The sequence below is a fragment of the Solanum dulcamara genome, chromosome 10 (genome assembly GCF_947179165.1).
Source record: "Solanum dulcamara chromosome 10, daSolDulc1.2, whole genome shotgun sequence".
NCBI classification, from domain to species: domain Eukaryota; kingdom Viridiplantae; phylum Streptophyta; class Magnoliopsida; order Solanales; family Solanaceae; genus Solanum; species Solanum dulcamara.
The window spans coordinates 22,062,341-22,081,128 of record NC_077246.1 but is presented as its reverse complement, the minus strand read 5'-3'; the positions used below and the strand labels follow the sequence as shown (position 1 = coordinate 22,081,128).

The 18,788-nt window shown below is 35.2% G+C and overlaps 1 long non-coding RNA gene across 1 annotated transcript; it reads right to left on the bottom strand.

Annotated features, from left to right (window-relative positions):
• Positions 1-15,581: 15,581 nt before the first annotated feature.
• Positions 15,582-17,196, bottom strand: LOC129870805 (uncharacterized). The gene is made up of 2 exons (XR_008762132.1): positions 16,741-17,196; positions 15,582-15,997 (listed from the first exon to the last, which is right to left on the bottom strand). It is a non-coding gene; the product is annotated as an uncharacterized LOC129870805 (long non-coding RNA).
• Between the last annotated feature and the right edge of the window lie 1,592 nt (positions 17,197-18,788).

Below are 18,788 nucleotides of genomic sequence, written 5' to 3'. Positions count from 1 at the left end.
ATATATATTACTTTCCCTGTCCCAATTTATGTGGCGCAAATATAATTTCAAGAGCCAAAAATATTCTTTATATGTCTTTTAAATATTTCAAATTGTTAATTATTAGGATATATAGTATTTTTTTTTACGTTATTTTCAAATAATATATGTTATTTTATTTGTCTCAATATATGTTTCACCAATAGAATTTTGAGAATTAATTAAAAATGTATTTCTTTTAAATATTTGAAGTTGTTAATTATCATGATTTATAATATTTTTTTACGTAATTTTTAAATAAATAAATAAATTTAAAAAATAAGATAAATAAATTTAAACTAAGAAAGTACAAAAATTAAATAATATATCCTCGGCTAAAAGCAGACATGTCGACGAAGAAGTACTTCTAGACTCTTCTATATAATAGTAGTGCAACTTAAATTAGTTATTACTCTCTTCACCCCAATTTATTTGATGTAACTTGACTAGGCACATAACTCAAGAAATATGGAAAACTTTTGTTGTACTAGATGAGAATTTCAAAACAAGTATGAATTCTACCGTAGCAACTGTTGTATTTGTTGAGAATTTGTAAATATGTAAACAGATCTTATACCACAACTATTATACTTGCTAGGAAAATTTAAAACAACCAAGTGAATCAACTACAACAATTGTAGTACTTATTGAGAATTTTCTAACAAGTCAGCTAATCTGCTACAATAATTGTCCAAGCAAGTCAATCTTAATGGAGTAATTGATCATCAATTGCTTGTATGAATCATATTTAATAATAAATAGAGTGATATAATGATATTTTAAGATTAACATTGTAATGGTGAGCTCATACAATGAGATAGTGATTTGATCATAATAGACGATTAATCAATCAACTGTCCAAACAAGTCAATCTTATATTTAATAATAAATAGAGGATGTGATGATACTTTAAGATTAAAAATTAGATTTAGTGGTGATCTCATGCAATGAGAAAGTAGTTTGATCATAATAGACGATTAATCTAGCAATTGTTCAAACAAGTCAATCTTAATAGAGTAATTTGATCATCAATTGCTTGCATTAATGTATTTAATAATAAATAGAGTGATGTATTGATATTTTAAGATTAAAAGAAATTTTAGTGGTGATATCATGTAATGAAATAGTAGTTTGATCATAACAAACGATTAATCGAGCAATTGTCCAAACAACTCAATCCTAATGAAGTAATCTGATCATCAATTGTTTGGATCAATTATATTCAATAATTAGTACTATATAAAAGTGTGAAGAAACACACATGTGATGGTCGACATGTGTGCTTCTTCACGGGGGCAATATGCTCTTTTCATGTGTGATTGTGTACTTAAATATGGTATACTTGTCACGATCCAAAATCCGGGAGAGATGACACTTCTCCTATAAGACCCCGGAAGTTGGAAAGTCCTAAAACGAGGAACAAATGATGAAATTTTAGAGAAATGCAGAAAATGGCATCAGGCGATGACCATGGAAGACCATCACGGTCCGTGGTCCTCACGACGCCTCGTGGTCTGCCACCATGGTGGAGGTTCTGAAACCCAACCCTGCAGGGAAGGGACCACGGACCGTAGTGCCTTCTGTGGTGACCCCTCTCCTAAGTCCCTCAGAAAACATTCCAAGGCAAGGACCACGATTGACCACCACCGGCCGTGTAGCTCTTCACGGACCGTGGTGTGTTCCGTGGTGGGCCCTCCTTCAGGACCTACACCACGATTCTTGTTCACGGCCCGTGATGCCCTACACAGATCGTGAAGGTCTTCGTGGAGGAAGTTCAGAGACTTTTCCTACAAACCCCCAAAAACTTCTCCCAAGTCATTTACCACGGGACACCACCACGGGACGGGTGGTGATCACGGGCCGTGATGGATCCTCTGTGAAGTTCAGTCCGTCTAGATTTAAAAGGGTATTTTGGTCTTTTTTCTGTGTTTTAATATTGAGGTGAGGTCGTTTTAGGGACTGAATTCACCCTATCTAAATGATCCTAAGCCCTCCCAAACCCATTATTCTCTCAAATCCCTAAGCTCTCAAGCTCCTCTCCAGGTCTTCTCCTTCACCAAGAAAGCTAGGATTTTCTTACAACTTCAAGTCTCCATTTTCAAGCTTGCATTACGAATTTATTTTCCCAAGGTATGTGAGTCTCATTCATGGGTTCTTCCACCCATGGAGCCCAAGTATTTTCTAAACTTAGCAATTTAATTTCAAATAGAGTGAAATCTTATGGGTTTTTGTATCATGATTTCAAATGCAAAAATTATTGTCTATTTAAAGTTTATTTACCTATATTGGCTTATATTGACTCTTAATTTTATGAAATGGTTGATTTGTCAAAGGTCCTTATATAAAAGCATAAAAGGAGTTTTAAAGTATTTTGGTGGGTTGCTTGAAAGGTGTTTTAAATTGATGCATTACATTACTCTCATGCATGCTATCATGGATTTGAATGATTTGAAAGTTGATTGAATAGAACCCACCTAGTTTCATTATGTTACAATGCAGTTGAATTGAAAGCTTTGACTCCAAAATGAAAGTTTATGAAAGAAAATGTTTATGATCAAAGGGAGTCTCTTATGAAATGAAAGAATGATGAAATAATGGATTCTACTACTGAAAGGCCAATTCTCACTTGTGTGAATCAAATGAAAGGTTTTAATGAGCTATTCTACCGAATGATGTTTTGATGATCTAAAGCTATGTACATGATTATGTTCTTATGTTATATGAACTATTCCGTGGGATTGACTTAGTACCGAATGGGGCATTAAGGTGGGATTTGGTAAGGGAATCCTAGTAGCATCCCCTTATCTCATTAACTATGTGCCAACATAGGAGCCCTTGTAGGCTTAGGCTAGTGGATCCACAAATAGCCCTAAATGTTAAAGAAATGAATGAAGTTGACGGAGTTCTACTCGGCAGGCGGCAAGTAGTCCCCCCGTACTAACGTAGGAGGTTATGCTGGATTCCATGTAATAGCTCGTATGGTCTTAAATGTTGGTTGTAGTCATCTTTCCACAAATGAATATTTCAAATGCTCATTACTTGATTATTCATGGATGCACTTACTTATGTACTTCACTTATAAATGTCTTAATGCTTTTCATTATAATGCATGCTCACATACTTGGTACATTCAAACTACTAACGCATACTCTATTGCCTACATGATATCACCATGTAGGGACCATACGAGCTCGTATGGTCTTAAATTAGCTTTAGTAAATGTTAGTTTGTATCTATTCAATTAAATATCACGTGCATATCCTTCATAGAGTTAATTAGCTAATAAAGGATTGTGGCCAATATTTCAGTTTAACCTTACTCGTGAACTATTTAATTAGTAATATCAGGAATAAGATAATTTTGGTTGAGGTCGGCCAAAAAAATGACCGCCTCACTTATGCTTCATATAAAACAAATGTTGTCATTCAGTTTTATATTTTTGGAAAACATTCAAGTTGCTGCCTTCACACACACATACATGTTAGACGAAATAATTTTGTGAAGAACCATTTCGACGTTAGATTTCGTACCCAAAATGAAAATTGATTATCTAAAGTTGTTCAAGTTCGGGTTCTAGGTATGTGAAGTCTATTTCTTCTTTTTTTTTGGCATAATTTTTAAAGATTTATGATTTTTGGGATCTAGTATGCTATCGAAGAGTTAGTTGTTAGATGTCTTTAAATTGTTATTGGGGTGATTCTTGCTAAAAACTCATATTCAGAGGGGTCCATGTCATGTCAAGTTAGCGAGTAGAAGGTAGTTAGACATATTATTATTATTATTGAAATTACTGGATTACAATAATTTTGGAGTTGATCGTGTTATTACAGATGTGAAGTAGATGAGGCGCTGTTATGGTAGAACTGGTGAATTTAGATGTTGAAAGGTGCACTATTAATTGGGTTTTATAAGTTGTATGTACTTATGAACAAACTTTGGTTTTTAAGTTGTATTTTCGGGCAAGGATCACCTTTAAACCGTTAACCTGATGCGTTCTCGGACTATTAAAGGAACTTTATGGATTAATTAGACAAAATAAATAAATATAAAAGTAAGTAAAAGAAGATTAGTCATGGATCTGAATTGAATAATTGTTGCATGCTATGATGTCCATACGGGTAAAACAAACAGGGAACCATTGCTAATTTAGAGCTTTAAAAATTATTTTGAACTTAAATTGATCACATGGTTCTTATTTCATATGTTCCAATGTATTGCACCTTTTTAATTCCTTGGCCCATATAAGGATTGTCTATAGAATTATCATATGTAAGTTACATGTGCATATTTTACTTTTTTTCTTCATTTAGCTAGTTGTCGCCTAAAGTCTGATAAGCACTTGTTATTTTTGTTTTATACATCACATGCATTAGATCGGTGTGTTCGCCTATACCACATGCACTGGATCGGAGTGTTCGCCTACATTGCATTTCATTGCATTTTATATGATTGTGTGCTATGGCTCGAGTTGTTGTGGTCACCAGTTTCTTCGTCGTATAGTAATAGGACTTGTTCTTTATCACCATAGTACCCATAACCATAGTAGTTGATGATTGAGTTTCCTTCTGGAGTTACATATGTGTATTTAGGTGAGTTCCCTTGTCGTAATTAGTCTTGTTTAGTTATTGCCTCATGTTAAAAATATCAAAAGCATTATCCCTTAAACTATCATCGCTTAGTTGACTATTGATATCTTATTGCCTTATTGATGCTTCAAGGGCTATGTAATAAGTTGTGTATAATTTCATGTTGATATTGGCAACATAACAATTAGCTTGGCATAGAAATTATGTGGTTGCAACGCCTATAAGCTACATAGCTCACCTAAGAACCTTTGGTGTATCTTGACGACTATAGAGCTAAAGAATTAGAGTCTTAGTTTTACCTTCAGGTAAATATCATGGTGTCTGCCTTTTGAGTTATGGTAGTGAGTCTCTAGATGTTTCACCTATTTGTCAGAGATCCTATACTTTGATACGACATGTAGATTGTTGTGCAAGTCGTTTAGAAAGCCACCTTAGTTATGAGAAATTCGAAGCTTGTTTGGTGCCTGTAATGGCTATCTCGTGAGTTGTTAGTATATGAGACTATGACTTTGAACTATAAATATTAGATATCTCTTTATTTTTTTCCAAGAAGGGTCATTGACAAGCGTACCTTGCCTATGGAGCTATACTTTGCTTATAAGAATAATATAATGTCTAGAAAGACCATTTTGAAGCTTGTGGAGCTATGTTGAAGTCTACTCACCTATGGACTTCCTTTATGCTTAAGTTGATATTACTAACCTTAGTAGATCCTTGTGTGCTCGAGGTGCAGTTACAGGATCCCAGAAGGCTCAGATACAGCTATGGGAGCCCAAAAGGCTCAAGACACAGATACAAGAGCCAAGTGGTCTCAAGATATAGTAAAGCTTAGAAAAGATATGTCTAGTGATCGTAGCAAAGTTACTCGTAGCCTTATTCAATTATGTTGTCGGTTGTTGTTGATATAGACATCCTTCGTTGAGACCTATATTCTTTTATTAGCAATCCTATACTTATGTAAGGCATAATGTTTGTTTGTATAAGTTAGTTATAGCCACATTGTTTGTCTTCATGCTATTGGATTGTTTGTTGTTTCCCTCGGAGCTATTGTGGTTAGCTGCAGAAATGTGATAATTGTCTACAAGTCTATATATGGCTTGCCTAAGGGGCTATTGATATTGGTGGAGGTTACGGGTTATTCCAAGTGCCTTAAGGGCTAAATATGAAGCCAATGGGCCATTGTGGTTAACTACGGGGTTATATTAAGCCTTGTTTAGGTGCGGGCCATTCGATTGCCTAGGAGGGATATATGTTGATGACTAAGAGGGTTATGTGTTGCATACGGGTTCATGTTAATTCCTAAGAGGGATATGTATTGCTTACGGGGCTATATTGTTGCCTAATAGGGCTATCTTGTTGCCTAAGAGGGCTATGTTCTGCTTACGCGACTATATTATTGCCTAAGAGGGCTATGTGGCTGCCTACGGGACTAGGGGACTACCTGTAGGGGTATATAGATTGAATTGACACCTTCTGGGCTTATGGGGGCCCGAGTAGGTGATCTTGTTTGATGTTTGTACCTGTCGTGCTTATGGGGGCCGGTTAGGTTATTGTCTTGCTATTATTGTATGGTTGGTGTTGGGAATAATAGGTGGTATTATTATGATTGTTGATTTTCTTCTGCGTGTACTTTATTATTTGATGTCATTAGCCGGCTTGATTTAGGTAAGAGAATTGCTCAGTTTGTTATGGGTCAGAAGGCTGAGTCGAGAACAGGTAAGTATGTTTTGTCTAACCTATGACTTTTCACTTGAATATTTACAGTACTTAGGTTATTAGTCTTATCATGGATAGACTCAAAAGTGAATAAATATGTTCTAAAGATCTTTGACCCTTCTATCGGATTACTTATATTATTTATGAAATTAGTTTCATTGTCAGCTTTCGAATGCCATACACACTGAGTACATTATTTCATACTGACATCCCTATTGCTTGGGGGTACTGCATTCATGCCTGCAGATCCCAAGCATTGATCAGATAATCTTGTTGAGTAGCACAGCCGAGTCTTCAGCAGATTGGTTGATTCCTTCCTATTCAAGGATCGTCAGAGTCTCAGAGGTTTTCTTATGTTGCTATTCATAGGTATTGGGTAGGTTGGGGCCCTGTTTTGAACAAGCTTTACTACTCCTAGAGGCTTGCAGACTAGTGTGTTGGGTAGTTTAGCCACAGTTTTGGCCATGTTGGCCTTATTTGCTAGTTGGCTAATGTTTGATAGCTGTTTGAGATATTTTTTTTAGATACATACCTATTTTTAGCTTTTGTATAGAGATCATGGTGGCTTTGATGGCCCATATAGCGTTTACATTTTCCTAGATATCATGGTGACCTCGACGATCCAAACAGGACTTATATGCTAGCGGGCTATTTCTTTATATAAATTATTGGAAGTAGTTATTTTTTTATAGAGTTGTCGACAGGGGACTTGCCGGCCAAAGTTTGTTTTTAAGACAAGACATACTTGGTTGATATCTTGACTACATGGGGCTGCCATGCGCCATTAGCAAGTGGTTCAGCAGGGTTGGCTCATGTCTAAGTTTTGGCATTAGGTGCCAGTCGCACCCCTTGAGTTTGGGGCATGACACCTTTGGGGTACTTTCTCTCACTTATTTTGAGGGTGAGCTAGGGACATGTCTTAACCACCACCAAGTCTAAAGATGTAGAGGTATTATTGGACAAATAGACGATGTTTGATGTTGTTAATGACTCTTATTCTTAATCGTTTCCCTTAGTCCCATTATCCTTTTTATTTCTACTTGTTATTGAATGCCATTACCTATGAAAAGCTAAATGAATTCTAAGAGGCTTGGGTGAGGTACCTCTGGGTGCCTCATTCGCCGTGTCATGTCTAGGCCCTAAGCTTTAGTCGTGATAAACTTGGTATCAGAGCTTAAGGTTTTGAATGGTTCTCGGAGTCCAACATACCGCATCGAATAGGGTCTTGTTCATGGTTGTGAAGCGCACCACAATAGTGAATAGAAGACTAGGAGGCGTTTAGAAAAGTTTTTACTTCTTTCAAATTGATGTCGTGCCTTCGAGTGTCCTAAGACTTCCTCTAACTAACGAATCGTTTTGTGTCTTCTAGATCATGCCTCCAAAAAAAGTACCTCCACCTAGAGCTTGAAGATGAGGACAAAGCCCCTCAGATTCCTGAAGCTCCACACCATGATGAAGGAGTGACACATGCGGAATTTCGCAACATCATTACCTTGTTGGACCAAGCCGTAGCCAACCAAACTAACCAAGGCATTATTCCTCCTCCTTCCCAAGTGCCTACTCCGACTTCTAGGACTCGAGACTTCAGGAGAATGAATCTGCCCGAGTTTGATTGTTCCAAAGTGGATGAGGACCCTATGGAGTTCATTGAGGAGGTGTATCGGATTGTGGCTATCATGGGTGTTCCTCCAAATGAGTAGGCCAAGCTAGTGGCCTATCAACTTAAAGGCATGGAAAAGGTTTGGTATGAGCAATGGGTTGTGGAGAGAGGTGAAGATATGGAGCCTGTAGGATGAGAAAAGTTCAAAGGTGCCTTCCTAGACCGCTTCTTTCCTTTGGAGCTAAGGGAGGGAAAGATTCAAGAGTTCATCAATCTTTGCCAAGGGAGTATGAGTGTGAGGGAGTATGCCTTCAGATTTATCAAATTATCTAAGTATGCTTTTTTCATGGTCTCCGACCCAAGGGCAGGGATGAACAAGTTTATCTCCAGTGTTTGTAGCTTGGTATCTAAAGATTGCAAGACGACCATGTTGTTAAAGAGATGGATATCTCCCGACTCATGAAATATGCGGAACAAATTAAGGAATAGAAGTTGAGGGAGAGGTCAAATGAGTTCAAGAAGGCTAGAGTTGATGGTGAAGGGTTCAATCCTCAAAGGTCTGGTTATAGTGGTAGTGGAAACGGAAAAGGTGAGCAACGATTCATGGGGCAAGGTTCCATTAATGCTCCTCCTTTAAGATTCAACAAGGACAAAGGGTGCTAACTCGATGGTTCCAAGAGAGAATGTTGGTGCTTAAGTTTTCCCTACTTGCAAGAAGTGTGGAAGGACTCCATTGCATGCTTCAAGTGTGGTAAAACGGGTCACCATGCTAGAGATTGTAGAGGTGGTGAGGGTAGGACTTAAGGAAAAATTGCTCACAGTTAACAAGCCCAAGGAAGTGGCCAATGCACCAACCGCTTTTATGCCTTGCATGGGAGACAAGAAGTTGAGGAAGCACCAAATGTTGTTACCGGTATGTTTAAGGTCTTTGCTTTTGATGTGTATGTATTATTAGATCTGGGTGCCAATTTTTCGTTTGTTACTCCATTCATTGCAAATAGATTTGATGTTTTATCCGAAATGTTAATAGAGCCGTATTTGGTGTCTACCCCCATTGGTTAGTCGATTGTTGCTAGAAAGGTCTATAAGAGTTGTTCCGTGTCTATCTTGCATAAAGTCATTCCTTGTGATCTCATTTAACTTGACATGGTAGATTTTGATGTTGTTCTTGGGATGGATTGGTTGCATGTACTTTATGCTTCTATAGATTGTGGAGCTTGTCTTAAGGCCCGGAAGTTTATTGCTAAGGGTTATACCTACCACATTGTGAGGGTTAGGGATGTCGACTCCGAAAGTCCTTCTCTTGAGTCGGTTCCCGTGGTTAATGAGTTTCCCGATGACCTTTTCGGTGTTCCTCTCGAAAAGAAAGTTGATTTTTGTATCGATCTTCTCTCCGATACCCAACCTATATCTATTCCTCCCTACCGAATGGCCCCAGCAGAATTAAATGAGTTAAAGGAACAATTAAAAGATTTGTTGGAGAAAGGATTCATAAGGTCAAGTATTTCACCATGGGGTGCTCACGTGTTGTTTGTAAGAAAGAAGGATGGGTCGCTTCGAATGCGCATAGATTACCGTCAATTAAACAAGGTTACCATTAAGAACAAGTACCCAATCTCTAGTATAGATGATTTGTTTGATCAATTGCAAGGGGCAAGTCATTTCTCTAAGATTGATCTTCGGTCTGGCTATCATCAATTGAGGATGAGGGAGTATGACAGTCCCAAGATGACATTTCGAACAAAGTATGGTCACTTTGAGTTTATAGTGATGTATTTTGGATTGACAAATGCGCCTGCGGTGTTTATGGATCTAATGAATAGGGTTTTTAAACCCTACCTTGATACCTTTGTGGTGGTCTTCATTGATGACATCTTGATTTACTCTTGGGGTGAGGAAGAACATAAGCATCACTTGAGGGTTGTGCTTCAAACCTTGAGGGAGAGGAAATTGTTTTCCAAGTTTAGTAAATGTGAGTTTTGGTTGAAAGAGGTGGCATTCCTTGGTCACATAGTGTCAGTGATAGGATCAAGGTTGATCCTAAGAAAACAGAGGCGATGAGGAATTGGCCTAGACCATTGTTCCCTTCGGACATTAGGAGATTTTTGGGTCTAGCCGGATATTATAGAAGGTTCATTGAAAGGTTCTCTTCCATTTCATCTCCTATGATGAAACTTACTCAAAAGAAAGCAAAGTTCTTACCGACAGATGAGTGTGAAAGAAGTTTCCAAACCTTGAAAGATCTACTTACCTCCGATCCTATCATGACTTTACTAGAAGGATTAGAAGGGTTTGTGGTTTATTGTGATGCTTCAAAGATTAGATTGGGTTGTGTCTTGATGCAAAACAACAATGTTATATCCTATGCTTCTAGGAAATTGAAGGTACATGAACGTAACTACCCTACCCATGATGTTGAGTTGGCGGCTGTTGTGATTGGTCTAAAGATTTGGCGGCATTACCTCTATGGGGTATATGTGGATGTGTTCACCGACCACAAAAGTCTCCAATATTTGTTTACCCAAAAGGACCTCCATCTAAGGAAAAAGAGGTGGCTTGAACTCCTCAAGGACTATGACATGAGTGTGCATCATCATCCGGATAAAGCCAATGTGGTTGCCGATGGGGAGTGTGGCTCATATTGATGAAGGGAATAGAGAGTTGGTAGAGGATGTTCACCGGTTGGATAAATTAGGAGTGAAGCTGAGTGGTTCTGATGATGGTGGTATGGTTATTCATAACGATTCCGGATCATCTTTGGTGGTGAATGTTAAGTCAAAACAAGACCTCAACCCGACATTTGTAGAGTTAAAGAAGTTGGTGAAAGAAAAGAAAGTAGAGGTATTTTCATAGGGGGAGATAGGGGGCACTACACTACTAAGGTCGATTATGTGTTCCGGATGTTGATGGCCTAAGGGGTTTGATCTTGAACGAGGCTCATAATTCTTCATACTTTATTCATCCCGATTCAACAAAAATGTACCAAGACTTAAAAGAGATCTATTGATGGGGTGGCACGAAAAAGGACATAGCAAGGTCTGTGGCCGAATGTCCAAATTGCCAACAAGTTAAGGCCGAACACCAAAGGCCGGGTGGCCTAGCACAAGACATTGAAATTCCCACTTGTAAATGGAAAGATGTGAACATGGACTTTATAGTGGGTTTACCTCATACTCGGAAACATAATGATTCGATTTATAGTGCCGAGGATTATGCTAAGTTGTATATTCGGGAGTTGGTAAGCTTGCATGGTGTACTGTTGTAAATTATTTCGGATCATGGTACCCAATTCACTTCTCACTTTTGGAAGTCATTTCAAAGGGGTCTTGGCACCAAGGGGAAGAAGCTAAGAACCACATTCCATCCTCAAACCAATGGGCAAGCCGAATAGACAATTCAAACACTAGAGGATATGTTAAGGGTTTGTGTGTTGGAGTTCAAAGGGATTGGGATGATCATCTACCGCTCATCGAGTTCACCTACAACAATGGCTTCCATTCAAGCATTGAGATGATACCGTTTGAGGCTTTGTATGTGAAACGATGTAGATCTCTGGTTGGTTGGTTCGAATTAGGTGAGTTTCGCGCCCCATTTTTCTCGAAACGGTATTTCAACGATGTGGCAATTCTTTTTAGGATTTAAAAAAGAAAAAAGTCGTCACCTAACGAATTAAAGGCGCGTTAGGGAACCATACTATTCTATATTACAAAATAAATTAATTAAAATGTCAACACTACCAGAGTTCGAGTAAAGGTTCAAATTACCTCAAAAGGAAGGTGTTAGGCACCTTTCGAGGTCCACAAAGGTGGATCACAACCAAATCTTATAAATTATGTGGAGGTTTTAAAAATGTAGCAAATAGCAAATAAAGGTTTCTATTTATATATAAGAAAAACTATGTGATAAAAGAGAGAAAACCATTATTTTTTAAAACACAAATAAACAAATTAACCATTAATTAATTAAATAAATATAATTTAGTCTAGGTGATAAAGAATCTAATACTTTTACAACAAGTAAATGAAATAAATATAAATTCATTTTTTTAAAATCTAATTAATACAAATCTATGTGATAATAAAATTAAGCTCATTAACTTATTTATTAATTTAAAAGCAAATTTAGACATGAAAACATAATTATTACTTAATTAATATAAATGAAATAATTAGGTAACCAATCATGCATAAATTATGACATCTAATAAGCGAGAAGAGAGAAACGACACAGTGATATACAAAAAATTTGTAGAGATCGCATATAAACTAAACTACCCAAACAAAATGAAACATAATTATAAAATGTTTGTTTCTTTATAGGTATGATGCCATGATATGTTGATCGAGCTCCTCCACCATAGAAACATTCTTTGATTTAAAGTCAATCTTAAAATAATAATAATAATAATAATAATAATAATAATAATAATATAAATACAAGTGAAATTTTTGATTTAAATATAAGTACATAAATATTTACATATAAATACACATAATTTCTTTTGATAAATCTTCAGTAGGTGATACTCCCGGAGACGCATCGGCTTAGTTAAAAATTGAAATTAGACCTCGTAATTCCCTTTTACCTTCCCACTAACTATAAGTTAGGATATAGTATTTTTTATAATGTAGCCTATGAATTGGAGTTGCCCCCAAAATTAGCAGCTATTCATCCCGTGTTTCACATCTATATGCTTAAGATGTGTTTGGGAGATCCTTCACTTGTTGTCCCGATTGAGAGCATGGGGTGAAAGAGAGTTTGAGTTATGAAGATATTCCAGTCCAGATTCTTGATCGTCAAGTTTGAAAATTAAGAACTAAAGAAGTGACATTTGTCAAAGTCCTATGGCGAATCAATTTGTTGAAGAGGCTACATGGGAAGCTGAAGAAGATATGAAGGCTAAATATCCTCATATATTTGTGCCTTCAGATGATGATGTTCAAAGTAATATTCTTTACTTCTACCTTTGAGTCGATGTGTATTCTTGAATTTGAGTCATTGACTATTTGAGTATATGTTGTTTGAGCATTTAAGTATCAGAGTTTTTGAGAAACTGATGTCTTGATGATATTCGTTATTCATGTCCCCTAGCTTCATCTTCATTCGAGGATGAATGATCCCAAGGGGGAGATATTGTAACACCCCTAAAACGTTGTATGTGGTGTTTCAATTCTCGACGAAAATGATACTGCTTCTATATTTTGGGCATAACTTTTAATAGAATTATCCAAATTAGGTGATTCAAATTTCAGAATAACTCCAATGGCATTACCTATAACTTTCATGAAGACCATATCTTAAGATTCGGAAGATAAGTAGGTAAAATAAATTAATTTTTGCAATATCATATCTCACAGTAGGATGCTCCAAATCAGTTGATTCTTGAATGACATGAAAGTAGACTTCTAGGGCTAAAATTCATATGACGACACCAAATCCTAATAAGAAGTTATCTAGTTCAAACGCAGCTCCAAAAAAGGATATTCCGTTAAAAGAAGGTTCATCTCACCAACCATGGAAATATCTAGATCCATTTGACATCACCCATGACATCAATAGTCCTCCATTTGACATCATCCATGAGAGAACAATCCTCCATTGAATTTTCAAGATCATCCTTTGTAATTATTTTTATTTATTGTTAGGTCCCTCCTCCACACCTATAAATATCCACCTTATTTTCTCATTTTATTCATCAAGCTTTTCCAAACAACTCTTCTCTCTATACACTTCTTTACTCATTCTCAAATATAGTTTTAGTTTTTTGTAGTGTACAAATATTATTCTGGTGATTCTTATACTACGGATAGTACACCAAAATGCTCCAACGAAGAGAAAAGCTAGGGGTTCAAGAGTGTTCATTTAGTTCTTCAATTCGGAGTAAAGCTTCGGAGTCCAGGTATGTAAGGCTATTCATAGAATTGGATTGAGTTCATCCATGCTCCCAATATTTGAAATCATCGTAATTGAGTTATAGTTGAATTTTACCCTAATTCTTGAATTCTAAATGAGTTAATTCTTCTTCTACTGAGTTAGATATATTTATGCATTGAGATTATTATTATTTTTATCTCTCATATTATTGAAATTATTATTCGTGAATACTTTCCCATGAACCCTTACTGATTTGATGTTCATAAATATTTTTACGCGTGTTTTGAGTAAAGATGTTCGCTTTTAATATTCATTGACAAAAAGAGTGATTTGAATTAATACTATATATGTATTTTATTGAGTTTTGAAAGAGAAAAAGAATTGAGTTTAAATGAATTTGATTCTTTGGATTAAATGATGTTTTGAGCAAGATGTTTTGATGAGATGTAAATGATGTTTTGAAGTGTAATGATTGACGAAGAGGTAATGAGATGAGTTTGATGTTTTAAATAAGACTAGATGATGAGATTAATATGAGAACATATTTTGAGAGTTGTATTGAGCACCGAGTTGGGTAAAAGTTTAATTGACTCAAACCCCAAAACTACGTAACCAACGTAGGATGGAGGCTATGCCTCTTATGTCCCAAAAAGAAGACTTTGATGATTGGATCCAAGATGGTGATGTCCTTTAACCTGGCAATGTATTGGATGGATGTGGCAACGACATTGCTTCGTTGTATCATTACTAGCTCATAAGTGATGGTTGTAGGTTAGAGAAACTCCCAACTGAATAAGCATTGCTTATTATTATTATTATTTTTAAACTTTCATTACATAGTGATGTTGAGATGATGTTGAGTTCTGAGATGAGTCTTCCTGAGAAGAATTTCTTGATATCTATCCTTACTTTCCTGCCATTTTACAGACTCTTAGTATGTACATTCCATGTACTAAAGTCATTCGACCTTCATCATTTTATGATGCAGATACAAGTGTTAGAGACCCTTAACAGGCGCATCGTTGAAGATCATTACTTTTCAGCTATTTGGTGAGTCCTTCTTGTATTTGGAGGAACTCTTTATCCTTTTATTATTTTTGAGTATTATGTTTCTTTTGAGGTAGCCATGGACATGTCATCGGCACCGTCTGATAGTGTTAGAGGCTTCGTAGACATAGTTTGATGATGTAATTGGAGAAGTTCTCCTTTGAAACTAATTCTTCTAAGGATTATTTCTTTCCTTTGATGTTGATGATGGAGAGACCATATAAGTATTCTTATTTTCACTTAAGTCTTCCACTGATGAATGAATGAGTGATGAGACCAAATGATTCTCTCAGAGGCCATAGATGGTTTTTGAGTGCCGGCCACGCCTAGGGTACCCTCTCGGGGCGTGATAATAACACTTTAAACAAAGAATAACAACATAAAATTTAAACTTTAAATAGCACTCCATCCACTCCCACTCCCTGGCAACTCTTCAAAATGGCGCAATTTGTTCTCGGTCCCTGTTAGCACACCAAGAAAAAACACACATATGCAGATGCGAGAGAATAAACACAGGTAGTGCACATATACTAGGATTTCACATGAGTCCAAAATCTTGTATATCACAAACTAGTGTACGAAAACCCTTTATTCATTTTTAATATGAAAGACCAAATGTTAAATTTAAAGCATAGCGCGCACCCTTTTGAAAAAACCAATTATTTTAATACTTCACAATTCTGAATAAACATGATAGCATAACACACTATATAAGAATTTCACTTAAGATTGTCTAGATTGTTCAGATACTTTTTTAAAATAACTTACGAAAGATAAAGTTTACAAACATTTGAATTGAAGAGACACCCGGATGACTTCCACAAAATGCATAAGGCATTCAAGCAATTCAACTATTTTGAAACTAATAAAAGAAATCTAGATACAAAGAAAAGATCATAGAGGAATTTAAAGTCGATAAAGTACTAACTGGTTGAAAATTATCAAATAATAAAGAGATGAAGAAGATCCGAGATGTCAACGACAATCATCAAGATCACAACACTTGAACAATAATATTCACAACAAAAAAAATACCTAAGGAAAATATGAAAGCTTACAAATAATGTGAAAGGGAGTGAAGAAGAGAAGTTTATCGCTTCTTTTAGTCTGTAGAGCTAGAAGGGTGTACCCATTGTTCTCCTGAATGAGCTAAATCCTGATAGAGCAAAAATACTACAATTATATAGTAAGAAGAAAGACAAATTGTAAGAAAAAGGTAATAAATTAAGAGCAAAATCAGGAAAAATCCTTCCTTTTAGCAAACAAAAGAATCTAATTCACCAAATTAAAACCGTACTTACCATATAAGCCGAATATGTAAAAGTCTATCTAAAAATGAAAGTAGTAGGCCGTATGAAATTTTACTATAGATAGATTTGTAAATAAAATATTACTAAATAATATCAAATTGAAAGTGGTAAGGCATATGGAATTTACCAATAAAGAATCGGTCAATATTGTATAAATTCAAGTAAGGAACTGAGATCAATCAATGAGCTAAAATCATGTTTGTGATTTCCGTAAATGGGTGTATAATACAAATGAATCAATTATATATATATTTGAATGGAGACAGTAGAACAGTTATTAGTGTAAGACTAATTGATATTACAATAAATAAGAAAGGAAGCTTAGGATAGAAGGAAAAAAGTTATATGTACGAAATTCACCACAAATAACTAATAACAATAACAAAGATCAAATCAATCAACATACTGAAATTTACCATTAAAAAAAATGAATTTATCACAATTTTTACCATAAATATTTAGAAGAATCAGTAACCAATCTGATTTACTACCTAGATCTTAACACCATAGATGTATATGATTTCAGTAAATAAGATCCTTAAGCATGAAATAATCTGAAAACTTATAACAAAGAGGAAAGTGAATGAACCTAGATGGATCTGTTAAGATCCGTCTTTAGTAGACCAAAACCTCAAGCTTTAGTCTTTTGTCGGAGTTCGTTGGTCGGCGTATGGTTGCATGGTATGGTGGTGGGCCTCGTTAGAATCCAGCATTTGTTAGTAGATGGAGATATGAGAGAACATGGCGGGATGAGGGAGAGAATGAAGATGGAGAGGAGAAGAGTGATGACAGTGAGTTAGTGGTCTCGCCGGTGGAGAGAGACGGAAAGAGGAGGGCGACGCTGCTCTCACTGTTTTGTTTCACTGGCAGCGAAAAGGAAAGGAATAACGGAGGAAGAGGAAGAGAGAGAGAGTGGTGCGGCGGTGTTCTTGGCACTGAGGTGGGGCGAAGTGGTGGAGAGAAGGAGGGGCGGTGGTTTGTCTCTATTTTTGGAGACGAGAGAGAGGCGGTGGTCTCCTCTTTTCTTTGGAGAAGAAGAGAAAAATAAGAGGCTTAGGGTTTGTAGTGTTTAAAAAAGGAAACAGCTAGATGAATTAATTTCATCCGTTAGATGGACGTCTAAGATTGAAATCGGCTAATGAGATTTAAAATTAGCCATATTTACATTCAAATGGACTTAACTTAAAATAAAATAGCAAATAATTTGGCTAGAATTGACATGAAATTGAATATAGGAGATTATAATCTAAATAATTTGGAGAAAAATTAATAGATTGTTATTTAATTAATAAAAAATATTAATACTAGACACATAAAATAAGTAAATAAGTAATAACTTTTCATATAAAAGAAATATATTTTCACAATATATTATAAAATGTATACATACTAAGTAAACATTTAAAATTTGAAACTTATATAAAATTATTATTCTAAATTAAAAATTCATAATAAATAATTAAATAAATGATAGTAATAATAGTAATAATAATAATAATAATAATAATAATAATAATAATAATAATAATAATAATAATAATAATATAATGAATAAATACTTAAAAATAAATAAATGAATGTACGGAAAATTATTATTAAGAATTCATAAAATAGTTAAATAATTATATAAATAATAATAATAGTAAAATTATTATTATTATTATTATTATTATTATTAATAATAATAATAATAATAATAATAATAATAATAATAATAATAATAATAATAATAATAATAATAATAATTTTTAATTATGCACACCAAAATATGTAATTAATTAGATAAAACTTAAACATAAAAAATAAAAATAGATAAGTTTTAAAATACTTTCTCTATCAAATACCAATCCGAGAGTGAGTTTTAGGTCGGTCAAAATTGGATATCAACAACTGCCCCTTTTTTCTCGATCATGAAGTATAAATTGTCGGACAAAGACGTTGTTTGAGTAGCCGATTTTGACCGACTAACCAAATGATGTCAATAGGGCCAAGTTGGATTGTGAAAAATGTTGAGGCCGAGACATCAGTTTTAAGTTGCCTACATATCTCTGATTTTACAAGAATCAGGCCGTGTGTAGTTCTAGATTTAGAAACGGACTATGTTCCTAAATGATAAAGTGACGATACAGGACTTGGGTAAAGTTATAGTAGATTGAATTTGTAAGATTGAGGCATAAGGTCGTATGAATAGTGTAAAATAAAATAAAATAGAATGGCCCAAGTGGTGTCAGATATATATAGGAGCAGAAGATCATACGAATAGCATGAAAAGTCAAAATAGCTTATGTTGTGACCAAAATATAAGAAAATAGAAGTCGTAGCTTTGAATTGGAAAGTAGGAATCAATCTTGCTCGTAGTCTGCGAGTCTTGTGATCTGTAGCTTATAATATAACTAAGTGAAATGGTTAGCGCATATATATCAAATAAATGATGAAATAATTTATAAACATGATGAAAATTCCTGTTTATGCCATGAAATTTTCTCTAAGACGATAAGGATGTCGTCTTAAGCTATGATGTCGTAGGGTATGATAAACATAAAGTAAATCCTTAGGCCATGAAATGATATTTGTAGGCTATGAAAATGATACCTTTAGACTATGACGCCTTCAGAACATGATAATCAGAAATTAAAC